This window comes from Stegodyphus dumicola, chromosome 7 (assembly GCF_044657685.1).
Source record: "Stegodyphus dumicola isolate Sdum_Otavi_A_Nest chromosome 7, ASM4465768v1".
Lineage (NCBI taxonomy): Eukaryota > Metazoa > Arthropoda > Arachnida > Araneae > Eresidae > Stegodyphus > Stegodyphus dumicola.
This window is the reverse complement of record NC_140774.1, coordinates 180,641,581-180,652,413: the sequence shown is the minus strand read 5'-3', so window position 1 is coordinate 180,652,413 and position 10,833 is coordinate 180,641,581. Positions and strand designations below refer to the sequence as shown.

The 10,833-nt window shown below is 34.6% G+C and overlaps 1 pseudogene; it reads right to left on the bottom strand.

The window, feature by feature from the left end:
- Positions 1-7,168: 7,168 nt before the first annotated feature.
- On the bottom strand, positions 7,169-7,260 carry LOC118198620 (U2 spliceosomal RNA; annotated as a pseudogene).
- Positions 7,261-10,833: the final 3,573 nt, after the last annotated feature.

Sequence of the window (10,833 nt, the reverse complement as noted above, 5' to 3'; positions counted from 1 at the left end):
TATGAAATATACAGAGACAAAGCAATATACCATTGGTTTAAAGAATTCTGGGATAGAGATGGTGTGTAGATCAATTGCCTTCTGCAGGCCGTAGGAGATTTTTGGCGCACTTCCAGACAAAGCCACAAAAATTAAGTGCCTGTTCCAGTCCACAAAGAAACGCAAAAATGCTGTTGGAACACGAAACATCTGTTGCACATCAGATGCTTTTCGAGTTTTGTAGATTGAATAATGCAGGTGTAATTAGCTGCAATATTTATGAAATATACAGAGACAAAGCAATATACCATTGGTTTAAAGAATTCTGGGATAGAGATGGTGTGTAGATCAATTACCTTCTGCAGGCCGTAGGAGATTTTTGGCGCACTTCCAGACAAAGCCACAAAAATTAAGTGCCTATTCCAGTCCACAAAGAAACGCAAAAATGCTGTTGGAACACGAAACATCTGTTGCACATCAGATGCTTTTCGAGTTTTGTAGATTGAATAATGCAGGTGTAATTAGCTGCAATATTTATGAAATATACAGAGACAAAGCAATATACCATTGGTTTAAAGAATTCTGGGATAGAGATGGTGTGTAGATCAATTACCTTCTGCAGGCCGTAGGAGATTTTTGGCGCACTTCCAGACAAAGCCACAAAAATTAAGTGCCTATTCCAGTCCACAAAGAAACGCAAAAATGCTGTTGGAACACGAAACATCTGTTGCACATCAGATGCTTTTCGAGTTTTGTAAATTCAATAATGCAGGTGTAATTAGCTGCAATATTTATGAAATATACAGAGACAAAGCAATATACCATTGGTTTAAAGAATTCTGGGATAGAGATGGTGTGTAGATCAATTGCCTTCTGCAGGCCGTAGGAGATTTTTGGCGCACTTCCAGACAAAGCCACAAAAATTAAGTGCCTGTTCCAGTCCACAAAGAAACGCAAAAATGCTGTTGGAACACGAAACATCTGTTGCACATCAGATGCTTTTCGAGTTTTGTAGATTGAATAATGCAGGTGTAATTAGCTGCAATATTTATGAAATATACAGAGACAAAGCAATATACCATTGGTTTAAAGAATTCTGGGATAGAGATGGTGTGTAGATCAATTGCCTTCTGCAGGCCGTAGGAGATTTTTGGCGCACTTCCAGACAAAGCCACAAAAATTAAGTGCCTGTTCCAGTCCACAAAGAAACGCAAAAATGCTGTTGGAACACGAAACATCTGTTGCACATCAGATGCTTTTCGAGTTTTGTAGATTGAATAATGCAGGTGTAATTAGCTGCAATATTTATGAAATATACAGAGACAAAGCAATATACCATTGGTTTAAAGAATTCTGGGATAGAGATGGTGTGTAGATCAATTACCTTCTGCAGGCCGTAGGAGATTTTTGGCGCACTTCCAGACAAAGCCACAAAAATTAAGTGCCTATTCCAGTCCACAAAGAAACGCAAAAATGCTGTTGGAACACGAAACATCTGTTGCACATCAGATGCTTTTCGAGTTTTGTAGATTGAATAATGCAGGTGTAATTAGCTGCAATATTTATGAAATATACAGAGACAAAGCAATATACCATTGGTTTAAAGAATTCTGGGATAGAGATGGTGTGTAGATCAATTACCTTCTGCAGGCCGTAGGAGATTTTTGGCGCACTTCCAGACAAAGCCACAAAAATTAAGTGCCTATTCCAGTCCACAAAGAAACGCAAAAATGCTGTTGGAACACGAAACATCTGTTGCACATCAGATGCTTTTCGAGTTTTGTAGATTGAATAATGCAGGTGTAATTAGCTGCAATATTTATGAAATATACAGAGACAAAGCAATATACCATTGGTTTAAAGAATTCTGGGATAGAGATGGTGTGTAGATCAATTGCCTTCTGCAGGCCGTAGGAGATTTTTGGCGCACTTCCAGACAAAGCCACAAAAATTAAGTGCCTGTTCCAGTCCACAAAGAAACGCAAAAATGCTGTTGGAACACGAAACATCTGTTGCACATCAGATGCTTTTCGAGTTTTGTAGATTGAATAATGCAGGTGTAATTAGCTGCAATATTTATGAAATATACAGAGACAAAGCAATATACCATTGGTTTAAAGAATTCTGGGATAGAGATGGTGTGTAGATCAATTACCTTCTGCAGGCCGTAGGAGATTTTTGACGCACTTCCAGACAAAGCCACAAAAATTAAGTGCCTGTTCCAGTCCACAAAGAAACGCAAAAATGCTGTTGGAACACGAAACATCTGTTGCACATCAGATGCTTTTCGAGTTTTGTAGATTGAATAATGCAGGTGTAATTAGCTGCAATATTTATGAAATATACAGAGACAAAGCAATATACCATTGGTTTAAAGAATTCTGGGATAGAGATGGTGTGTAGATCAATTACCTTCTGCAGGCCGTAGGAGATTTTTGACGCACTTCCAGACAAAGCCACAAAAATTAAGTGCCTGTTCCAGTCCACAAAGAAACGCAAAAATGCTGTTGGAACACGAAACATCTGTTGCACATCAGATGCTTTTCGAGTTTTGTAAATTCAATAATGCAGGTGTAATTAGCTGCAATATTTATGAAATATACAGAGACAAAGCAATATACCATTGGTTTAAAGAATTCTGGGATAGAGACGGTGTGTAGATCAATTACCTTCTGAAGGCCGTAGGAGATTTTTGACGCACTTCCAGACAAAGCCACAAAAATTAAGTGCCTGTTCCAGTCCACAAAGAAAAGCAAAAATGCTGTTGGAACACGAAACATCTGTTGCACATCAGATGCTTTTCGAGTATTTTAAATTCAATAATGCAGGTGTAATTAGCTGTAATATTTATCAAATATACAGAGAAAAAGCAATATACCATTGGTTTAAGGAATTCTGGGATAGAGATGGTGTGTAGATCAATTACCTTCTGCAGGCCGTAGGAGATATTTGACGCACTTCCAGACAAAGCCACAAAAATTAAGTGCCTATTCCAGTCCACAAAGAAAAGCAAAAATGCTTTTGGAACACGAAACATATATTGAAAGACAGATATAGGCATCAATATTTCTCTTGAAGTTTGGTTAGTTGGTTCTCCATCATCTCTCTATGAAACAAAAAGATTATAGAATAGGAATAAGCGATTCTTTGGTTTCTTGTTACAGATATACACTATTCGGTAAGTCTTTAAAACGGAGAGAAGTAGATATTGCATAAAAATAGCAAGTATTTAAGGATTACGTGAGAAGTTACAGAACTGTTCTTTCTAATAATCCTACAACAAGGACTGCATCCCAGAAACATTTTATTAAGCGTATGGTAGGATAACAAGAGCATAAGCTATTGACATATTACCAAAAGACTTCTGCTGGCAATTGTCGGACAAATTGAGAGGAGAAATTCCATCTATGCTGTCCATAGTCATCACTCACAAAGACCTAAGAGCTTTCGTTCTGATAACCAATACCTCATGCCACTTTAATCGCTCGATGAAAGTTACTGGACTTGTTTACGAAATGTGACCCCATCTAAGGTACAGTCTTGTTTTTACAATTACCATCTCATTAGAACATTGTAGAATACCTTCTCTCTCCAAATCTTTACTAACATGAAAAAGAAATTAAAAGGACGTGAGCAAACAGAAAGCAAAGTATTATACGTAATGCTAGTAATTATAATATTAAATCACAGCTAATTTACATTTTAGGTTTGTGCTTTTCTTTTCAACTGAAAATATGAGTAGAAAGTTCGCACACTTAATAATTTAAGAAAATGGACTGTTTAATCGACAATTTGCGTGATGTTGTCGAATATTTAAAATGTAAAAAATATAAATTATCTTTACATTACTTTAATTCAAAATAACCTGAGGTAACAGTTAAAAGAGACGCTCTTGCGTTTTACAAATCTAATTTCCCGAACATAGGACCTTTTATTTACCTCATTTGTTTCTTAGTAAGAACGCAAGCTTAAAATCTACAATTAGGAAGCGTTTGTGTTATTTAATTGGTAAATTAAATTCTTGTAAAACCTTTTTACTTCTGTTAAATTCCTTTTATTATCGATTTATCAAATCGATATAAAAAGATTAAAAACAATTAGCTTTAATGAGACACATTCCGCAAGAGAAGAAGAGGAAGAATGACCTTGTTGTTTACATTAGCTATACATAAGTCATGTGATCTCTCACGTCATCTGCATTGTTTGTTTACATTAGCTATGCATAAGTCACGTGATCTCTGATGTCATCGGAATGTATCTCATTGTTAATAGTGCGGCTTTTGATATTTCAGACTTTATTTGTCTGAATCTACTTTTAACTCATAAAGCATAAGTTGTCTCAGCTCTTCATATTCAGCAAGAAAGGATTAATATCAGAGTACTTAAAATATTAGCATATTTTAAAATTAATTAATACAAAAAGGATTACTCAAAATTACCAGGATTACTCAAAATTAAATCAATGGCATTATGCATTTTATGACCAGTTAATTAAGTATTTTTAACGTTAAATGCTTACAGGTGGTAAGGGCAGTGTTTAGTCGAGAAATAAATATCTGAAAAAGAATTACACTTTTTGTATTAAAATATAGCATACTCTAAAATAAATCCATTTCATTAGTTTTCCACTTTAACATAAAATACTATAAGATTGCATTTTTATAAACTTTCTTTTCATAAAATAAACGTTTTCAATTAATAAAAATATCTGTCAAAATTAGTACATGTGAAGTTATATATTTTATGTGCGTTTAAAATCTTCTTAGAAGTAGGGGCCTGCACTAAAATTATTAAAGATCAAGGATGCCGTGTAAGAAACAGTCGAAAAAAAGATTTACACATTGGACAAAAGACTGGGACAGCTCTATATCTCCCGTTCTACTAGGCCGATTGACAAAATCTAACATGCATTTTTCATGTCTCGAAAGCCCGACTTAGGACATATATTATATTTATATGCAGCATTTCTGTAATATACGTATTTTGGGTTAATCTTCCTTAAGCGGGATGAGCACGAAACTTGGCGAAAGTTTTTACTTGGCGCCATTTCGATTTGATTGTGGTTTCCGGCTGTATGGGGCCCACCAGCAGCCGAGCGGTAAAGTCGCTGAACACTGGTACTTCGGTCCGAGGTTCGAATCCCACGAACGGGCTGGCTGCATGGGTGTTTTCGTGGTTTTCCCCATGTGTAACGGGTATACGAGCCAGTTTCTCTTAAAATGTCCTCCACGGAGGCATCCCTCCCTTAAGGCAGATAGACCTCGAGTGCTTTGCTCTAATAAACCAACTAAAACCAACCGGCTGTATGTTTTCTTGTCGTAAACACAGAGCTTTATTTTGGTGATTGTAACAAGTGTGAGTTCAGTGTAGCCAGAAGATTTTTTTAAATTTAATTTTGAAACACTGTTTTTATTTTTAAAAGTTTTACTGTTTAATATTTGCAGGAGGTTAAGTTGTTGGTGGGAGAATGTTGGATATCTAATGACGTGTAATTTATAATTTATGAATGTTTTCATTTAATTTTATTTAGTTAATATTTTTCGGGTTAGTTAATTAGTTTTTTCAGTTTTGTTTGTTGCATGTGGCAACCGAGAGATGTGGAATGTTTAAAGAATTGAGCGAAAGTGGTTCAGTGTATTGAAATCCACGACGATAGTACTTGTATATTTTAGTGAGTTTATGATGCATTGTTATTCTCTAGACGTGAAATTTTTGATGCGAAGGAAGAGATATTTAGTACGTATTACTTTTGTATTTTTGTAATTTTTAGTTTCATGTTTGCGACTTGAATTTTTTTTATCTTAAATTTATGTTTTAGTTTGTAGTAATTTATATTTGTGTTGTATATAGCGTCATTTTCGTTTGGCTATGTTAGATTTTACATCGTCGTTGCTTTTTGAAATTGGAAATTGCGAAATGAATGAAGTTTGACATCGCAAACGAAAAGCGTTTGGTGCCAACTTACCCCGCTTAGGGAAGATTAGGCGTATTTTCATACAAAATTGGACTATTTCTGAAATAATATACTAATTTTTTGATATTTCGATTCTACGACTTAAATTATGCCAAAGTGCCAAGTTTTGTAAAAATCGCACGAGTAGTTTTTAAACAACTTAGCCCTCAAAATTGTAGTTCCTCAATGTTAATTGAATGTGGTATATATTTTTTAACATGTCTTTTTTTTATTGAATTTACAGGATTCCTTCTTTCCCCAATTCTAAATTTAAGTTCAATCCAAATAAAATTCGCAGCTATTTTCTGATTTGTTTTTAAAATGTGTAGTATATAGCAATTTTTATAAATTCTTAAAAAAAAAAAAAAAAAAAAAAACTTTTGAATTATAACCTATAAAAGTTTTGCCTTCATCTTCAAGTAGATGTATTTCTAGGCATACCTGTAATAAATTAGAATTTTTTTTTAAATTTCCGAAGATATACGGATATTGGTGCGTTTTGAAATTTTTCATTTAAGGAATAATAACGCCAAATATGATTTGTGCATTTAGTTAAAATTATTTTCTTGCAAAACAATGATCGGTACTTTTCCGTTATGCCGGCGCAAAAGCACTGGGGAAATGGTGTAGCACCAGGGTGCTTGGGTCTAGGTCCCTACCCCTTGTAGAATAGATATGTTATTTCGAATACTGTCATGAGTAACTAGTATATATTTAGTATTATATATATATAATTAAATCATGATTTTAACATTTTAAAATTAGAATAGAAATAAGATAAGAGATAAATTAAAAGATAAATTTCTGTAAAGACTAAAGTGTGCGTCTAGTTTCAATAGACCTGAAGTGCTATCTATGAAGGGCGAGAAAGGAGGAATGTGCCGGCTATAGCCTGATGCAGAAAAAAACATTCGTATAAATAATAGGCAAAATGTATGGTGCACTAGTAATAATTAAATCTTAAATCTATAACACAATATTAAGAGGTATCTATCAGATTAAATAATTTATAAAATATGGGTACTAAGTATTGCCATAGGCCGTTTACTATTATTTGGATAATTAAAGTCGTAATCGTAAATCCTTATAACTGCGTTGCTGATATTAACAAGATTGGCATAAAAGTTCCGGGCGAGTGGGCAGTTATTGTTCTATACCCAATTCTTCATGTAACTTTTGATTTCGAACGTACCAGGGCGAATTGTTAATCTGTCTTAGGACACAATTTTGTGCCTATTGCAGTTTTTTCTATAAGATTTGCATGAATATGCCCAGACCGGGCAGAACAGATACTACACTTGATTTTAGCCAAAAGGCCGAGAAGTGATTAAAATTATTTGAAAGAATGAACAATGCATCTTTTAATTAATCTCGTTCACAGTTAAAGGGAAAGGAAAATTGGTTACCATAAATTAAGAATTTCGCCAAGTGAATTATTCTTGGCACAAACTGAGTAAAAGTGCGCCAAAACAAATTTCAAAATTTCTCGATATTTTATTAGACTTCACAAAATTTAATATTTGGGCATAATTTGCGTCGTAGAATCGAAATATGGAAAAAAATCATTACATCATTTAAAATATCATCATGTGTCAGAATATCTATATTAAAACAATGCTATAATCTAATATATATCGTAAGTAGCGCTTTCGAAGGTTAGAGTAGAGAAAAGGGTACCTCTTGTATTATAACAAAGTTATTGTTTCATTTATCGGCAAGTTGTTGTTTCATTTATGGTAGCCTGAATAGTTGAATGTTATGCAAACCCTATTATGACGTAATCGGTTGCATGATTGCGGTAAATTCGTAGGAGCCTGTGGTGTGTGTTGGTTAGGCAGTATATTCCTTGTTTTTTGCTTTAGACGGTAAAATGGCTGAATGTGGTAAGATTAATTTGAAGTTTTTGTACGATTTGGAAAGAAAGGGGAAAAGAGCAGTGCTTAAATAATGAAGGTTTGCTTTGGTTTTGTGGGAAGGAAATGCATATGGTCGAGCGTCGGGTGATAACGATGGTACAGAGGATTATTTTTTACTCTTATTTTGTGAATTTATGTGGCGACACCAGTATACAAATTCTAGCTCAGGTAATTTTAGTTTTGGATGCTGTTAAGGAATTTTGTTTGACTGAAGACATGTTAATTCGTAAATAAAGTAAGTGATTATTTCCTTTGTGTAGTGCGGAGATGAATTTCCTTTTTTGTTACTTCATTGGGTAAAATCCTAGTATACGGTGCAGCCTTGGCGCGATTTTAAAAATTATCGCCAACACCAAAAATTACCAAAAGAACGTTCTATGTATATATAGTGATAGTACACTGTACACTATATACATAGTGTACTATGTATAACTATATATATTTCTTTGAATACCCGTTTACTACTTATCATATGTGTCCCGTTTTTACTGCTCATCATAAAAGTCGCCAAAAAGTAGCCAAATCTCGTGTGCACCGGATACTAGGATTAAACCCTTCATTGTTTGATTTAAAATGTAGTTTATTGAGATTATACATTTTTTTGTTGGCTGCTCCTTTGACTTTTCAAGTGAATATAGTTCGATGTGTACATGGACAAAGTCAAGGAACTAATTTGTGCAATAACTAGTTTGTGCAATTCTCTGATTTTTTTTAAGTGAAAATAGGTCGATGTGTACATGGATAAAGGGAGTGTGGAATGCCAAGTTTGTGCAATTCTCCGATTAAGTGAAAATAGGTCGAAAATTGCACCGCAAAAATCGCTGCTATGCAAGCGAAAATAAAAAGTCAAAGAATTGCACAAACTCTGTATCCGTGTACCGCCGAAAATCGCCAATTGTCGCCAAGGGTACCCGTAAATATATTTTTACCCTTTCGAGACATGAAAAACACAAGTTAAGTTTCGTCAAAAGCGCCAGTAGAATGGGAAATACAAACCTGCCATCTTTTTTATGCTGGTTGTATCAAAATATAAAAATATGTACAACCAACTAAAGACATCATAATATTGAACTAATATTGAAACTACTTTTTAAAGGTGTGATTTCCCGTCCTAGATTTGTTTCTTTGATATAATGCTGTATGCCACTTATATAATACGGAAATATTAACTTCCTTTTACTAAGGAAATGTAAATTCCTTAAAAGGCAATTATTTCAGGCTACATGAGATAAGCATAGAAAATTAACACTTCCTTTCAGACGAAAAGCGTGCATGTATCACAGTCTGTCGGTGCAGCATCTTAATCAGAATTTAATATTATGACTGACTGACTGAACAGAATAAAGCTTCAAGTATGCAGCCTAGTCAGAGTGACATGCGATCTGATAAAATACTCAGACATAATCATTCATAAATCCTGGTTATCTAACTGTGCAGCTCAAGCAAGTTAATCGGGTCTTTCACGTAGCCGTTTTGCTGTAAATACAATCTTGGATTTAACAAGCTGCATTGCTGAAGATATGAAAGTACTTCAGAAGTTAAAGCTTCGAGCTTATAGTTCGTAATAATTATTATTAGCAATGTCTGGAGGAATGTATCTGTAAGTGCCAGGAATTTGCTTGTCAGTTTATCGCTTTGTGACTTATTCTTTCGATTCGGAGACGGCGATAAGTTTACAAGATCAGATTTCTGATATTTTAACATAGTCATTTAGATAATTCTAAACCAATACATGCAGTTCTAACTAAATGTTACTCTAAATTTAAGTTTTTGAAACTTTACTAACGACTGAAATTATTGGTTATTCATGAGTTTCGCAAAAATCAAGAAACACCACTGTCAATAAAATCAAACTTCACGCTTAGAATAAAACTAAAAAAAAATAATTTTTATATTATATACCTGTGATACTTTATTTTTATCTACAACTTTTCCCTTTTAGAGCAGCAATTAAAAAAAATTAAAGTCTACGGTCTATTGCCACTTTTAGAATCAACTTAAACTATTTCAAATATTTAAAATGTTAAATTAATCAACTGCTGCCTGTACTTATTCTAGTACCTATTCTACTACCTGTACTAGATCTCTTATAGTGAACTACTCGAATAGTAATATGAACTTAATGTACTCAAACATAAGGCCGCTGGAGTAAACTCAATTTCGTTCGTCTTAGAATTTGAGCCCACCAGCGGCCGAGCGATAAAGTCGCTGAAGACTGATAGTTCGGTCCGAGGTTCGAATCCCGCGAACGGGCTGGCTGCATAGGCGTTTTCGTGGTTTTCCCCATGTGTAACGTGTATACGAGCCAGTTTCCCTTAGAAAGTCCTCCACGAAGGCATCCCTCAGGCAGATAGCCCTCGTGAGCTTTGCCATAATTAAATACACACACACACAATCCTAGGTGAATTGGGGGAAAGTGCAGAATCGCCCACTGCTTGGCGCGTTTTTAAGAATTGCACATACTCGGTATTCATGTACACATCGACCTATTTTCACTTAAAAAAACATCCCAGAATCGCACAAAAATGGCATTGCACACATCGACCTGTTTTCACCTAAAAAGTCAAAGAAAATATAGAAAAATCCAATTCTTCCTAGTCTTGTAAAAAGCACCAAACAAACGCCAATCAAATAACTGGGCGATTCTGCACCTTAGCTGGTGAACTGTCAAAAAATTACGAATGGGTGGAATTGCTAATCTCCTATTACAAGTAATTTCTAACCGTCATGAGACTAGCGCCCATTTCATACTTACCGCTAACCGCTCATTTTTTAACTTTTTGCAAGGTAAGAGATAAAACAAGAAAGATAAAAGGGAAAACGTTTCCTCAAAATATGTCTTTGAAATTTATCTTCATGCATAATTATTTAGTTAACTCATCTCAAAGCCTAAACCGTGTGATAAGCACAGACAATTGAAATTCAACTTAACATGTGTTAGCAGCCACATTTGAATGTTACGTGTAAAAGATTGCACAGCAAATT